At 51.0% G+C, this 14,590-nt stretch overlaps 1 protein-coding gene across 2 annotated transcripts in view; it reads right to left on the reverse strand.

The window, feature by feature from the left end:
- GPR68 (G protein-coupled receptor 68) overlaps window positions 1-14,590 on the reverse strand; it is a 31,845-nt gene that overhangs the window by 16,658 nt on the left and 597 nt on the right. The window contains exon 1 of one of the 2 annotated variants that reach the window (XM_065549237.2): window positions 3,461-3,557. The exons of the other annotated variant lie outside the window; for it this stretch is intronic. The gene's annotated coding sequence lies outside the window, so the exon portion shown is untranslated. Of the gene's footprint in view, window positions 1-3,460; window positions 3,558-14,590 lie in introns of those variants that run through there. 2 annotated transcript variants of the gene reach the window in all.

Below are 14,590 nucleotides of genomic sequence, written 5' to 3' on the forward strand. Positions count from 1 at the left end.
CTGGGGCATGTCTCCTGTCTGCAGCTGCAGCACAGACCACAGACCTGGAGGTTGCCATGGCAATCCCTGGGGCCTGCTGCCCCCACTGCCTGCAGAGCGCTCCAGCCCATCAATTAGTAACCTAATAATGTATGACAACAGTCACTCCAAACACACAGGAAGCAGCCCTCTTGAAAAACAAACGACTTCTCCAGCAACTCGAGAGCTTCGAAGATGCTCATTACGCTCAACCCCGGGCCACCCGCTCAAATCTATTTTCTTGAATCCAAATTGCTCTCTCATTGGCTTCTCCCTCTTGTTTTGAAGGCCCAGGGTTGACAAAGCTGGGGACTGAAGCCTCAGAGGTTCCAGGGCTAGAGAGGCCACTGGGTAGGATGCCTGCTCCCTCAGCCCTGTGTCAGGTCCAGCGATACTGATTCTGACCAAAATACACTGTGTGTGATAAGGCCCATGTCTCTGTCTCGGCAGGTCCTCTCCTGGGAGAAACACTTCAACTTTTGCAAAAGATTAATTCATCACCATGGCGCCCAGAAAAAAAATGCAAAAGAGAAGGCTCAAGTTGTGGCAGACCCAAGGTGGCTGCAAACTCTTTGAGATTTTCCTCATCGAGAGGTGGGGGTCTAAATCCCCTCCCTTGAACCTAGGCAGGCCCTCTGACTGCCTGACCAACAGAATAGCGTGGAAGCAACGCTGTACCAGTTTTTGAGGCTAAGCCTGAAGAGACTGGCAGTTCCCACTTCCTGTCTTTTGGGAATAATTGTTCTTGAAACCTAAGTGCTATGCTGTGAGGAAGCCAAGCAGCCTCGTTGACAGGCCCACACTGAGCGGAACCAAACCCTGGCCAGCAGCTCCTGCTGTGCCCCAAGCTGACAGCCAGGTTTGACTTCTCTTGCATACCAGTATGTCATGTTGGATGAGGATCCCCCAGCCCCAGTAGGGCCATCTCAGCTGATGCTCCAAGGAGCAGAGATGAGCCATCCCCACCGAGCCCTGCCCAAATCACAGATTTGTGAGCAAAATAAATACGTTATTTTAAGCTAATATCTTCGCTCTTTCTTCCCCTCCCTCCCCCTCCTTCCCTCCCTCTCTCCCTCCATCCCTCCCTTTTTCTTTCTTTCTTTCTTTTTTTTTAAACGGAGTCTTGCTCTGTTACCCAGGCTGGAGTGCAGTGGTGCCATCTCGGCTAACTGCAACCTCCGCCTTCCAGGTTCAAGCGATTCTCCTGCCTCAGCCTCCTGTGTAGCTGGGATTACAGGCATGTACCACCATGCCCGGCAAATTTTTGTATTTTTAGTAGAGACGGGGTTTCACCATGTTGGCCAGGGTCGTCTCCAACTCCTGACCTCAAGTGATCCACCTGCCTCGGCCTCCTAAAGTGCTGGGATTATAGGCATGGGCCACTGCACCCGGTCTAAGCTAATATCTTTAAATATGGTTTGTCCTGCAGCAATAGATAACAGAAGCATAAATTATTTGTCCCCCCAAATCACTTTAGGGCCTATCATGTGCTGGATTTATTCATATAAATATCTGATTTCAAATCTTTTCAAATTGTATAACAAGTCTTTGAGGTGTAGGTATTATCATCTCCACTTTCCCTAGGAGATACTAAGACTCAGAAAATTAAAATATCTTGTTTGAGGTCAACCAGCTAGGAAAGACGAAACAGGAATTCTGATGCTAAAGCTCATTCCTCTACCACCATCATCATCGTCCTCATCGTGGCTGGTGCCAAGCGCTCCTCCTTCCCTCCAGGGTCTTCAGTCACCAGCCCCTCTTTGGGTCCACCCACTGAAGTCCACCAACCTCTGGACACCACCACACTTTGCATTTGTTTTCTTTGAACCTGTTTTCCACTTCGTTTCCTGTTGGCTGAGTCTTTTCTTCTGACAGTGTGCACCTTACCCAGAAGTGTGTGGTATGATAGTAATAATAAGAGTGGGCAGAACTGACATTCAGAGGGCATTGCAAGGCTTTCAAGGTCGGATTTCACCTGTGCAATCCCATAATCGCCCTACTATGATGCCCATTTCACAGGAAACTCAGAGGCTTAGAAAGAGACAACATGGGCTGGGTGTGGTGGCTCACACCTGCAATCCCAGCACTTTGGGAGGCAGAGACGGGTAAATCACTTGAGGTCAGGAGTTCAAGACCAGCCTGACCAAGGTGGTGAAACCCCGTCTCCACTAAAAATACAAAAATTAGCTGGGCGTGGTGGTGGGCGCCTGTAGTCCCGGTTACTCGGGAGGCTGAGTCAGGGGAATCGCTTGAACCCGGTGGTCGAGGTTGCAATGAGCCAAGATCGCACCACTGCACTCCAGCCTGGACCACAGAGCAAGAATCCATTTAAAAAGAAAAAAAAAATTGTGACTTGCCCAAGGTAATAACTCTAAAATATGGAAGAGCTCGGATCGGACCTAGACTATCTGGTTCTGGAACTGGGCTGGCAATACAGTCATACAGTCCACAGCATCCTCACTGTCCAGCTCCACTTCCACTGTTGAGCTCAGGAATCTGTTTCCCTCCCTCCTTTTGGAAGCGATCCTGTGTGTGGAGGTGGGGGCAGAGGGAGTAAAGCCAAACGTAACTACAGCATCTCAGATTTGCAGACTCTCAAACCAGCCTCACACCTCAGTGAGGTGACAATGGCTAATATTTCTTATCTCAGTTTTACAGAGGCCCAGCCACACAGCAAGTTACCTGCCCAAAGCTACACAGCCTCTGGCTCCAACGCAGGGCTCTCTCCCCTGCCTGTGCCCTTTCGCCACCGCAGCCCCTGTTCTCTAGCTGAAGGGCCACCTGGACCCTGCTGCCTCGTCGGGCCATTTGCTTGGTGGAGTAGCTGGGGGGGTGGGGGGCCTGCAACCAGGGACCCCACCCGGCGCTGCCCCTGCCGACCAAGCAGTGAGCCAGCTCTCCCCTCCTCTGTGGCAGGGGGTGCTGTCCGGGTCTCAGGGCTGCCCAGAGGGGCCGCGCAGATCTGGGGGACAGAAAGGCCCAAACGGACTCGGAATGGCCGGTGCTGCCAGGCTCTGGGAAATGAAGGGCTCGCGGTGTCTCGCACTTTTTGTGGGGGCGGGAGTAATTACCAGGTGGCCGCGGAGCCAGCCGAGGGGGCGGCTGCTAACCCGGGCGGCGACCGCAGGCGGAGACACCCCGCCCGGGAGAGGGACCCGGCCGCGCCGGCGCTCGCGGACAGACACCCGCGGTCCCGGCCGCTACCGCGTCCGAGTCTCCCGCCCCCGCCACGCCCCGGCGGCCTCGGCTCGGGGCGCGCCCCCGCCTCGCACGCGCACGCGCCTGCACCCGCACTGGCCCGCCAGGTTCCCGCGCGCTCGCGGGGCCGCTCCGGGGGAGGTGCCGAGACCCAGCCTTGGCCCGCGCGCGGTTTTCGGGGTCCGGCGCGCCGGGGACCCACAGGCGAGGCGAGAGGAGGGGGTCGGCTCGCTGGGACACTTACCTGCGCGGCGCAGGGCTGAGGCGCCGGCCACCGTTACCCCGCGCCCCTCCTCTTGCCAGCGCGCACGCAGATGGCGGGGTGGCCTGGGGACGTCCTCGGGCCCCTTCCTGGGAACGCAGGGCCAAGTTGTGCTCCGATTCCACGGCACCTCCGCGTCGGGCACACGCAGCCCTGAGTGAGGGTCCACGCCCTGCCTTTCACCCTGACCACAGTCCCTAGGCTCGGTGCCTGCTTCCACTACCATCCTGCCCTGGGGGACAGGGTCTAGAGCACTGCGTGGGGCTCAGAGTGGGCCTGGCTGTAAAAGGACAAGGGTCCTTCTCCAGCCACGTCCACTCCCGGGTGCCCTGGCTATCAGCAGCCTCTCACCACAACCCCAGGGTGAGAAGCCTAGAGAACAGTCCAGGAGTAGCCTTTCTGTCCTTTTCCACGTCCGTGTGCCCAGCACACGCAATAAATGAAGTGCGGTGTTGCAGCTCTGGGCCTCTCTGCACCTGCCCTGACCGCAGCCTGGCCAGCCCAGCCTGGGGCTCTGCACTTAGGTTTGCAGCCCCCTGGGTCCCTGCCCGGTGCTCCCCAGAGCCGGAGCCTGCCTGCCACAGGGATGGCTTAGAGGACTCCTACTGACCTTCTTGATAATTCAAGAAGGCCTTAGTGCCCTCTGCCCCACATGCTCACAGATAATAGTAATAATAGTTCCAGCCCGCATCTATTGAGCTCTGCTGTGTGCCGGGCACTGTTGTAAGTACTTAATCGCATTAACTCATTTGATGTTCAGGGGTGTATGATGTAGATACTATTGTTATTCCCATCTTATACATGGGGGAATGAGGCACAGAGAGGGCAAACAACTTGCCCAAGGTCACACAGGTAGTACGTAGAGGCCTTGGGATTCAAATCCAGGCAGTTGGGTACAGAAGTCCTCTTCCTACCCACTTCCTGTCCCAAGCCACCCTTAGCTGTTTCCTTCTGCTTTTTCACAATTGCATACCTTGGTTCCTGTGGCCCTCCCCACTCCAGAGACCTCCTGTTTCCCATCTCTTGAACTCCTGCCTCCGTCTTAAGACCCCAAATCACTTCCCCTAGGGAGCATTCTTGGTTGCCCCAGGTAATGTGTGCTGAACCCCGCTGTGTGCCCTTAGCCCCTTTCCCAGCATTGCACTGCCCCGGGGTTGGTGGCACACAGCTATCTCTCTACAGGGTCCTTGCTCTCAGCCCAGTTATCCTGCTCAAAGCAGGGTGCCCCCATTCTTATTTATGAAATGAATGTCTGGAACTGTCACTGCAAGAGTCTGCAGAAGCTTAGGCGGTTGTCAGGACAGATGGTTGCAGGTTAGGGACGAAGGGTGATTGGAACTGCAGGCAGGGGAGGTAGAAGGAGAGAGACAGCAAACATCTCACCTTCTGCTAACTCCTCTGGGTGGCTCGGCGCTCCACACGGTGTGACTTAGCCTCTAGGTGAGTCTCCGGAAGGATGGACAGTGGGTAAGAGGACAGAAGGTACCCTGGCAGGGGAAGGCCGGGGAGCAGGAGGAGGGAGAGAGAGGCACAGGGAGTGTGGAGGCAGGGGGATTTGCTTTTCCCACTGGACACTACCCTAGCCACATCCCAGCAGGCTAAGAGGCTGGATAAGCCGCCTCTGCTGGTCTTCATTTTGAAATTCCTCCTTCTTAGAAAGTCCTCACAAATGGAATTTTCTGGATTGACTATTTATGCCATAAAAATTCACATCTGCTTTCTAAAAGTTGCCAAACTGAGTGTAGTTGTGAAGAGTTTGGCGTTGAAAGCCAGAGTGTTGGCATTTAAATCCCAGTGGTACTACGCACTAGCAGGGTGACCCTGGACAAGTCTTTTAACCTCTCTGTGCCCGTTTCCTCATCTGTGAAATGGAGACACAACTTCAAAAGAGGGCTAAGATGATTACATGAGTTAAGCCAAGTAAAGCCCTTAGCTCAATGCCCAGCACACATGAGGGTTCAATAGATGTTAACTGTTATTATCACTGTCATTGGACATTCCAAATATCGTCTTATTTGCAGCTCTTATCATTTATCTATCTATTTATTTTTGAAACAGGGTCTCACTTTGTCGTCCCCCAGAGTACAGTGGAGTACAGTGGCAGCTCACTGCAGGTGCAATCACTCTTATCTTTTAAATGCTTCCTGTGTCCTTAGTGCCTGTGCACAATCTCCTTTCATCCCCAGAACAAGTAGTTTTATTCTCTCCATTTCACAGATCAGGAAACTGAGGTTTCATAAATTGCCTGAGACCACTCAATTCCCAAGTGACTGAGCCAGGACTTGACAGGAGTTCCGACTCTGAAGCTGTTTCTTCCAGTGATTCTGTTCTGCCTCATCTCATCTCTCTAGGAAAGAGGTGGGCTCTTTTAAAGCTCATTGTCAGTTGCCAGATCGAGGACTCTGACTGTCAGGAGTACAGAGCATGCCCTGTAGAAAATATATTACAGAATGAATCCTGCCAGGGCTACCACACTGCACAACCTCAAGGGTGCCGTGCATGCTGTAACCTATCTGGTGGTCCCTGGAGTTGGCACAGTGTGCCAGTACTTGGTGGCCCTGTCTCCTGCCTCTCTTTTTCTTTTCTTTTTTTTTTTTGAGACAGAGTCTCTGTCACCAAGGCTGGAGTGCAGTGGCACGACCTCGGTTCACTGCAACCTCGGCCCCTGGGTTCAAGCAATGTTCATACCTCAGCCTCCTAAGTAGCTGGGATTACAGACGTATGCCACCACGGCCAGCTAATTTTTAGTATTTTTAGTAGAGACAGGGTTTTACCATGTTGGCCAGGTTGGTCTCAAACTCCTGGCCTCAAGTGATCCGCCTGCTTCAGCCTCCCAAAGTGCTGGGATTACAGGCGTGAGCCACCGTGCCCAGCTATGCCTCTCTTTTTCACCCCACATTCTCCGTTTACAGGTGCCTAAACATATCCATTGCCTTTCACAGTCTTGATGCTGTTAAATTAAAACAAACTCACTTTTGATTCGTGTTTCACTTTTTAGAGACAGACAGCATGGCTCTTATTATAGTTACTTAAAGATCTGGAACTGGCCAGTGGAGTCTGAGATGCTTGGGCCATTGCCAAAATACAGACTTGGGCATTTCTGGCCATGCTTTCCTTTAGAAAATGCGGGAGCTGGAGAACCATATAGAAATTCATCATGCTGCTTGCAAAGTCACTTTTGGCTGGGTTTTGCTATGTTTCTTGGTGTCAAGATGTCCAGTCCTTGGCAGAGGCAGCAGAATTTGTTGTTTTGTAAATAAAACCTGGCCTTACAAGCAACAAAACAGCTCACTGATGGTAAATTAAGCACATATTGTCTTCCAGAACCTTCCTGAGCCTAGAGAATGTAAATTATGACCCATGCTCTTGAAATGCTGATTGGAAATGCTGCACTAATAACTGTCTCGCCCACAGAAATTATCTCCCACATTGGGCTGGGCTCCAGAGACATGGTCTGAAATTCACCACCCCCAGTGCCAGTGATGCTTGTATCCATTTCTTCTTTTCCAGTCACTTGTGGTTTTTCTTTTTATCTTGGCATCTGTAAAGGCAGAATCTCTACACAGAGCCTGAGGACAGCTCATTCACTGCATTTCCCCAATGTCAAACCCAGAGTGACACACTGCAGGTGTCCAGAAAATGGAGCCAAAGGAATGTGTGAAAGAGGCTCCTGCACCAGCAATGTGCTGTGCACTTTCTATCCACCTATCCAGATCCAGTCTCCATCCCCCTACTCTAAGGATGATGTCACCCGGCTCCCTGCCTTCCAGCGTCTGCTAGATTTGGGCGATAGGAAGCATTAACTGGAGATCAGAGGATGGGAGGAGAGTGAAGACCCGGGAGTATTTATCCACTCTGCCGGGGTCACTTCAGGTTGGCTGCCTCCCTTGGCTGAAGATGTCAGCTCAGCTCCTGTTGGAGTCCCTCTCCTGCACTTCTCTCTCCCTTCCTCCTGCAAGCCTAGGGCTAGTGAGCTCCCGAGGCATGCCAGTCCCACCGTGTGGCACCATCCCTTAGCCCTGTCCACACCTTTGTGTTAAATTTTTGTCAATTACCCTGCTTGAGGGTGCCATCTGCTTCTTGCTGAGTCTGACTGATACAGAAATGGATGCATCAGATACATCCTCACTGCAAACTCATACTAGTGGAAGAATGTGCATATATTTCAGAATGTGCACAGATGATCTACTTTTGAAAATTACTGTTTTTCCACTTCGTTCTTCCAATTAGCACAGCTGGTTAGCCTTAGCGGAAATCTCTCTTTATCCCCTAAACAACAGAATGAGTTCCTACTTCCTCCCTCTGTTCTAGCGCCAGCTCATCTCAATCCCTGCTCAGGCCCAAGCCTTCTCTTGCTGATCCACCCCTGTCCTGTGCTTCCCGTCACCATGAGCTTTCTAGAGCAGAGCATGTGGCTGCAGAATCAGGTCGGTAACTTTCCTTCTGGAAAATAATTGCCGATGCTGAGTCAAGTTTCAGGACAGTTTCAGGCAGAAAGAGACTGGTTTTCTTTCCTAAGAGTTCTTGTTTTTGGCAACAACCACACTCCAACAGGCTGGGGCCTGAGCTGATGAATGGGACAAACTGATGACCACCACAAAGTTGCGTCTGCTCCGATCCAGCTAATCCGAGGGCTCTCAGACAGACTGTGACTAATGGGGACATCTGAGGGCGGAACGTTCGAAGGCCAGGGAGGAACAAGTCTAGACGAAGTGTGAGCACACACATCTGGAGGGCTGGGGAGCCCATGTCACATTCCTGGCTGGACTTTGGACTCCAGGAGGAAGGCTTCAGGTTGGGCTTGCTCAGGCTGAGGCAGTTTAGGAGAGTGGGAGTGCAGGGGACTTGGGCATCTGAATGCCTGGGTTTGAATTGCACATCTGTTGCTTTTTAGCTCTGAGAGCTCTAGCAAGTTATGTAGCCTCCCTGGGCCTTGGTTTCTGCTTCTTTAAAATGGGGTTAATAGTGAAGACTGGTGTAAGAATCACATGTAAAGGTGCTGTCAAGAAATCTGGTTGAAGGCTGGACATGGTGGCTCATGCCTATAATCTCAGTACCTTGGGAGGCTGAGATGGGAGGATCACTTGAGGCCAGGACTTCAAGAAGAGCTTGGGCAAGACTGTAGCCATAGCCATAGCAATAATCTGTCTCTATTTAAAAAAGAAGAAGAAGAAAAAAAGGAATGGAAATAAATGAATTAAATGGAAGTGTGGTTGACATAGAAACCAGGATACCAGCCTTGCCAGGTCCAAAAACAACAGGTTTTGCTGGGAAGGCACAAGAGGGGGCTTTGCTGACGGAAGGAGTGTGGCCCAGGCTGGGGCTATTCAACTCTGTTTAGCCTCTGCCTTGGTTCTCTGCTTAGGGAGAACGGACCCAGTCCTGGCTCCTCCACTTATTGGCTATGTGACCATAAACAAGTGACATTCACCCTGTGCCTTAGTTTCCTGATACGTAAAATGGGAGTAATAATAGTACTGGACCAGGCACAATGGCTCATGCTTATAATTCCAGCACATTGGGAGGCCGAGGTGGGCAGATCACTTGAGGCCAGGAGTTCAAGACCAGCCTGGCCAACATGGTGAAACCCTGTCTCTACTAAAAAATAAAAAACTTAGCCAGGCATGGTGGTGCCCACTTGTAATCCCAGCTACTCGGGAGGCTGAGGCAGGACAATCGCTGAACCCAGGAGGTGGAGGTTGCAATGAGCCAAGATCGTGCCACTGCACTCCAGCCTGGGCAACAGAGCAAGACTCTGTCTCAAAAAACAAAAACAAAACAAAACAACAAAAAAACATTACTGCACAGGCTTGTTGTATTAACTAAGTATAAAACTCTTAGAACTATGCCTGCCCCTAGTAATGCTCAGTTAATAAATGTTAAGCCATCCCTTCTTCCCCTGATGCCCATGGAAGGCTTATGTGTTCCAATCTCATTTAAGGGTGTAGGCTTCTTTGTGGCAGTGAGCTGGGTAAATGGTGATTACTTTTCTTTGATTTGCTACGTAAGATTTGCCTTCCGTGGGGTTCATATGACTTGGTGTGTGGATGCTGGGGGAGGACAGGGATGGATTTGAGTGGTATTTGGCACACAGAAACTTTTCCAGCCTTAACTGCCTGGGACCCCCTGAAGAAAACCATTGGCAGCTCTCCCTTCAGCCCTCTTGGATCATGGCTTAGGTTCCTATAATGGGGTGTGGATGGTGTGGGAGGGTGAGAAAGGGCTGAAATGAGAGAGTACTGGCAGAGAATTTGTAGCCTATACAGAGGCCTTACCTAGAAAACCTTGGAGAAAATTCTCCTCCTGATCTGGGCTTCAGGTCTTCTTGGCCTGTTCCAGGCATCTTGAGGGCAATAACGGTGCCAGAGAGGCAGTGTAGCCTACAGGCCAGGAAGGTGCATCCGGGACCCCCACTGCCTAGGTTCAAATCCCAGCTCTGCCGCATGCCAAGTTATTTAACCCCTGTTCTTCATCTGTAAAATGACAATGATGGCACCTAACTCAGGGAGTGTTGTGTAATGTGCCCGGAGCAGTAAATGTCAGCTACTAGGAATATTCCACCAGCCAGTGTGTCCTGTGACTACGAGGGACAGCTCCTACTGTGGTAGGCAGAACAACAGCCCTCAAAGATGACTGTGGCCTTGGCTGGACACGGGGGCTCACACCTGTAATCCCAGCACTTTGGGAGGCCGAGACGTGTGGATCACTTGAGGTCAGGAGTTCGAGACCAGCCTGGCCAACATGACAAAATCCTGTCTCTACTAAAAAAAAAAAAAAAAATTAGCTGGGTGTGGTGGTGCACGCCTGTAGTCCCAGCTACGTGGGAGGCTGAGGCATGAGAATCACTTGAACCTGGGAGGCGGAGGTTGCAGTGAGCCGAGATCGTGCCATTGTATTCCAGCCTGGGCAACAGAGCAAGACTCTGTTAAAAAAAAAAAAAAAAAAAAAAGATGACTGTGTTCTAATCCCTGGTACCTGTGAACATGTTACTTTACCTTACACATTAAATGGACTTTGCAAATGTGATAGAGATTTTGAGATGGGGAGATGATCCTGGGTTATCAATGTGGACCCAATGTCATCACAAGGGTGGAAGAGGGAGGCAGAAGAGAGAATTTGAGTGATGTAGGGAGGGGAGGGCTCCACCATCCATTGTCAGCTTTGAAGATGCGAGAGACCACAAGCCAAGAAATGCAGGCAGGCCTGAGACACTGAAAAAGACAAGGAAATGGAGTCTCCCCTGGACCTCCATAAAGGACCTGGCTGGCCCTGCCAACACCTTAGTTTTAGCCCTGTGAGACCCTATTCTGTCCTCTAGAATTCTAAAATAATGAATGTATGTTGTTTTAAGATACTAAGTCAGTTGGTGGTAATTTGTTCCACAGCAACAGGAAACTAATATAGCTGTTGAGACCCAACACAGTTGGTACCTGGAGGCTGGACCACGTGGAACCACTCCACAGTGTTTCCTGAGCACCCATGGTTTAAGTGTCACCCACAGCCCCTGACCTCTGGAGGGGAACACACCAGACTATGGAACTGAATGCGCCCTAGGTATGCATATCACCAGCGATGTAATATTCTGGGGCAAGAGGGCTAAGGGTGGATCCGTTGGTTTAAAAAGGCCTCTGGAGAAGCTGGACCCCGGACCCCTGGCAGGGCCTTGAAAGATGGAGGGTTTGGATGAAGACAGGGAGGAGGGCAGGGAGAAGAAAGGCATAATTGGAAGGGGCCAGCAGGATCCAAGTCAGGGAGGCTCACTCAGTTATTCATTCATTATTCATTCATCAGCTCATTTAACACCTGTGCTCCAGGCTATGGGGCCAGGGTGAGGCGGGTGCCAGGACAGTGAGGTGAATAAGGAACAAGGTAAACCTAGTGATTGTTCTTTTTTTTTTTTTTTTTTTTGAGATGGAGTTTTGCTCTTGTTGCCCAGACTGGAGTGCAACGGCACTATCTTGGCTCACCGCAACCTCTGCCTCCCAGGTTCAAGCAATTCTCCTGCCTCAGCCTCCGGAGTAGCTGGATTACAAGCATGCACCACCACGCCCAGCTAATTTTGTAGTTTTAGTAGAGACAGGGTTTCACCATGTTGGTCAGGCTGGTCTGTAACTCCTGACCTCAGGTGATTCGCCCACGTCAGCCTCCCAAAGTGCTGGGATTATAGCCATGAGCCACTGCGCCCGGCTCTAGTGGTTGTTCTTATGAAATTTATACTCAGGAGTGGAAGACAATATGCCATTGCAATGAAACATGGCAAGCATTACAGCAGGAGAGGTTTAGCTTGTGAAGGGACACATCAGGGTGGACTTCCTGGAAGAAGTAGCCCTTTAGTTGATAACAAGATTAACTGAAGGTTTCTTTTATATCACTCCAGGCACTGCCGGGCTCTCTGCACTTAGTGGGTGCTGACTGAAGGAGTCAGTGACTATTTTTGTTATTTACATCAGAGCCTTTTTTTTTTTGAGACGGAGTCTCGCTCTGTCACCCAGGCTGGAGTACAGTGGCATGATCTCCGCTCACTGCAAGCTCTGCCGCCTCCTGGGTTCACGCCATTCTCCTGCCTCAGCCTCCCTAGAAGCTGGGACTACAGGCACCCACCACCACGCCCGGCTAATTTTTTTGTATTTTTAGTAGAGACGGGGTTTCACCATGTTTGCCAGGATGGTCTCGATCTCCTGACCTCATGATCCGCCCACCTCGGCCTCCCAAAGTGCTGGGATTACAGGCGTGAGCCACCACGCCAGGCCTTTTTTTTTTTTTTTTTTTTTTTGAGACGGAGTTTTGCTCTGTCACCCAGGCTGGAGTGCAGTGACGCGATCTCTGCTCACTACAACCTCCACCTCCTGGGTTCAAGCAATTCTCCTGCCTCACCTCCCGAGTAGCTGGTATTACAGGCGTGCGCCACCACGCCTGGCTAACTTTTTTGTTGTTGTTGTTGTTGTTGTTGTTGTTGTTGTTGTTTTTTGAGACGGAGTCTCGCTGTGTCACCCAGGCTGGAGTGCAGTGGCGCGATCTCAGCTCACTGCAAGCTCCGCCTCCCGGGTTTACGCCATTCTCCTGCCTCAGCCTCCGAGTAGCTGGGACTACAGGCGCCCGCCACCACGCCCGGCTAGTTTTTTTGTATTTTTAGTAGAGACGGGGTTTCACCATGTTAGCCAGGATGGTCTCGATCTCCTGACTTCGTGATCCACCCGCCTCGGCCTCCCAAAGTACTGGGATTACAGGCTTGAGCCACCGCGCCCGGCTAACTTTTGTATTTTTAGTAGAGATGGGGCTTCACCATGTTTGGCCAGGCTGTTCTTGAACTCCTGACCTCAAGTGATCCCTGCGCCTTGGTCTCCCAAAGTGGGAGTAATCCCAAAGCTGGGATTACCGGTGTGAGCCACCATGCCCAACACCAGTCCTTTCTGAATCTGTCTACTACACTAAGGAGAAAGCCTCATGTGGGTGCTAGTATGTCTTTAACACCACTCTCATTCTTGCTCATCTCCTTTTTTAGTCTAGAGAGCAGGCCTCAGGTATGTTCACAGGTGCTAAAGTTTAGTAACACTGCTGCCTAGTTCCTTGCTTTTATTTGTTTTATTTGCCAAGTCCCTTGCTTTTATTTGTTTAATTACCTTCCTTTTGTGGGAAGGGGTACTGACTTTTCTATTTCTGGAAGTAGACTACAATTTCCTTTTTTTTTTTTTTTTTTTTGAGACGGAGTCTCGCTCTGTCGCCCAGGCTGGAGTGCAGTGGCGCGATCTCGGCTCACTGCAAGCTCCGCCTCCCGGGTTCACGCCATTCTCCTGCTTCAGCCTCCCGAGTAGCTGGGACTACAGGCGCCCACAACCGCGCCCGGCTAATTTTTTGTATTTTTAGTAGAGACGGGGTTTCACTGTGGTCTCGATCTCCTGACCTTGTGATCCGCCCGCCTCGGCCTCCCAAAGTGCTGGGATTACAGGCGTGAGCCACCGCGCCCGGCCATTACAATTTCCTTTTTAAAAATAATGTATTTGTGTAATAGAACCAAGAGTGGGATTTTCCCCCTTGTCCTGGAATTGACCACTGGGTCCAGGTCCTCTTTCGTGGTGGGGCCTGACTCTACTCCCTAATCAGGACTTCCACCAACAGCAGACCCCACCACCTCGCAGTCTCCACCCCACAACACACAGCCAGAACCGGGGCGGGGCGAGTAGGAACTGGGGTTAGAGGGAGAACACTTGGAGGCTCTGAGAGTCTCTGAGAGCTGGAAATGGGGCTACTTTGTTTAGAAGGTGGGTTACTATCTGCTCTCTCTCCTCAGTCAAGAGCCCCAGGGCTCAATCGGAGGTAACAGAATTTGTACCACAGGGGCCTGGAAATGATGAACTCTGCCCAGGAAGTTGAGGAGCACAGATGGAATCTGAAAATAGTGATGGTAAGACATAAGTTTCGAGTTTCCGTTTTTTGAGTAGAGGTCCCGCGGTAATACAGCTCCCATGGTAAAATATTCAAATGAAAACATTATGTATATAGTAGACATGGAACTTGAGGGCGCTGAGGTTTTTTGAAACTGATTAGAAGGGAAAACCAGAATGAACACAGCAAGAACAACATTCTGATAACAGCTATGATTGGAGGATAATGGGCAGGGAGGAGCCACACCTCGGGTGCCAAAGTAAAAAGCTCCTGGTCTGGAGGGCGGGAAGTCAGGGAAGCCTTCCTGGAAGAGGTGATTCTGGACTGAAACCCAAAAGCGACTAAGAGGGTATCCTAGGACTTCTCTCAGTGACTGGTGTGTATGATACAGAAGGAGCCCTTGAATGTTGATGGTGGGGGCTTAGGGCCTTCTCATTGGTCCAGGGGTGTATTGCTGGGGGCCACTTAGTTTGATTCTGATCATCTTGGGCAAGAAGGAGAAGCAGTGCAGACCTCCCACCGGTCACTCTGAATTACAGTCTGTTTCCCATGTAGAGTGTGAGTTACATGGGCAGTGAGCAGCTCCCTCCAGCTCAGACCAAAGCCCAGCAGAGTGCCCGTTTTGCTGAATAAATGAATGCGGGAATAGATGGAAGGACAAAACGAGGCAGTTAAACAAAATACTGTGTGAGAAGTATCTGGCACCAGGCGGACATTCAGTAAATATTA

This window comes from Macaca fascicularis, chromosome 7 (genome assembly GCF_037993035.2).
Source record: "Macaca fascicularis isolate 582-1 chromosome 7, T2T-MFA8v1.1".
NCBI lineage: Eukaryota > Metazoa > Chordata > Mammalia > Primates > Cercopithecidae > Macaca > Macaca fascicularis.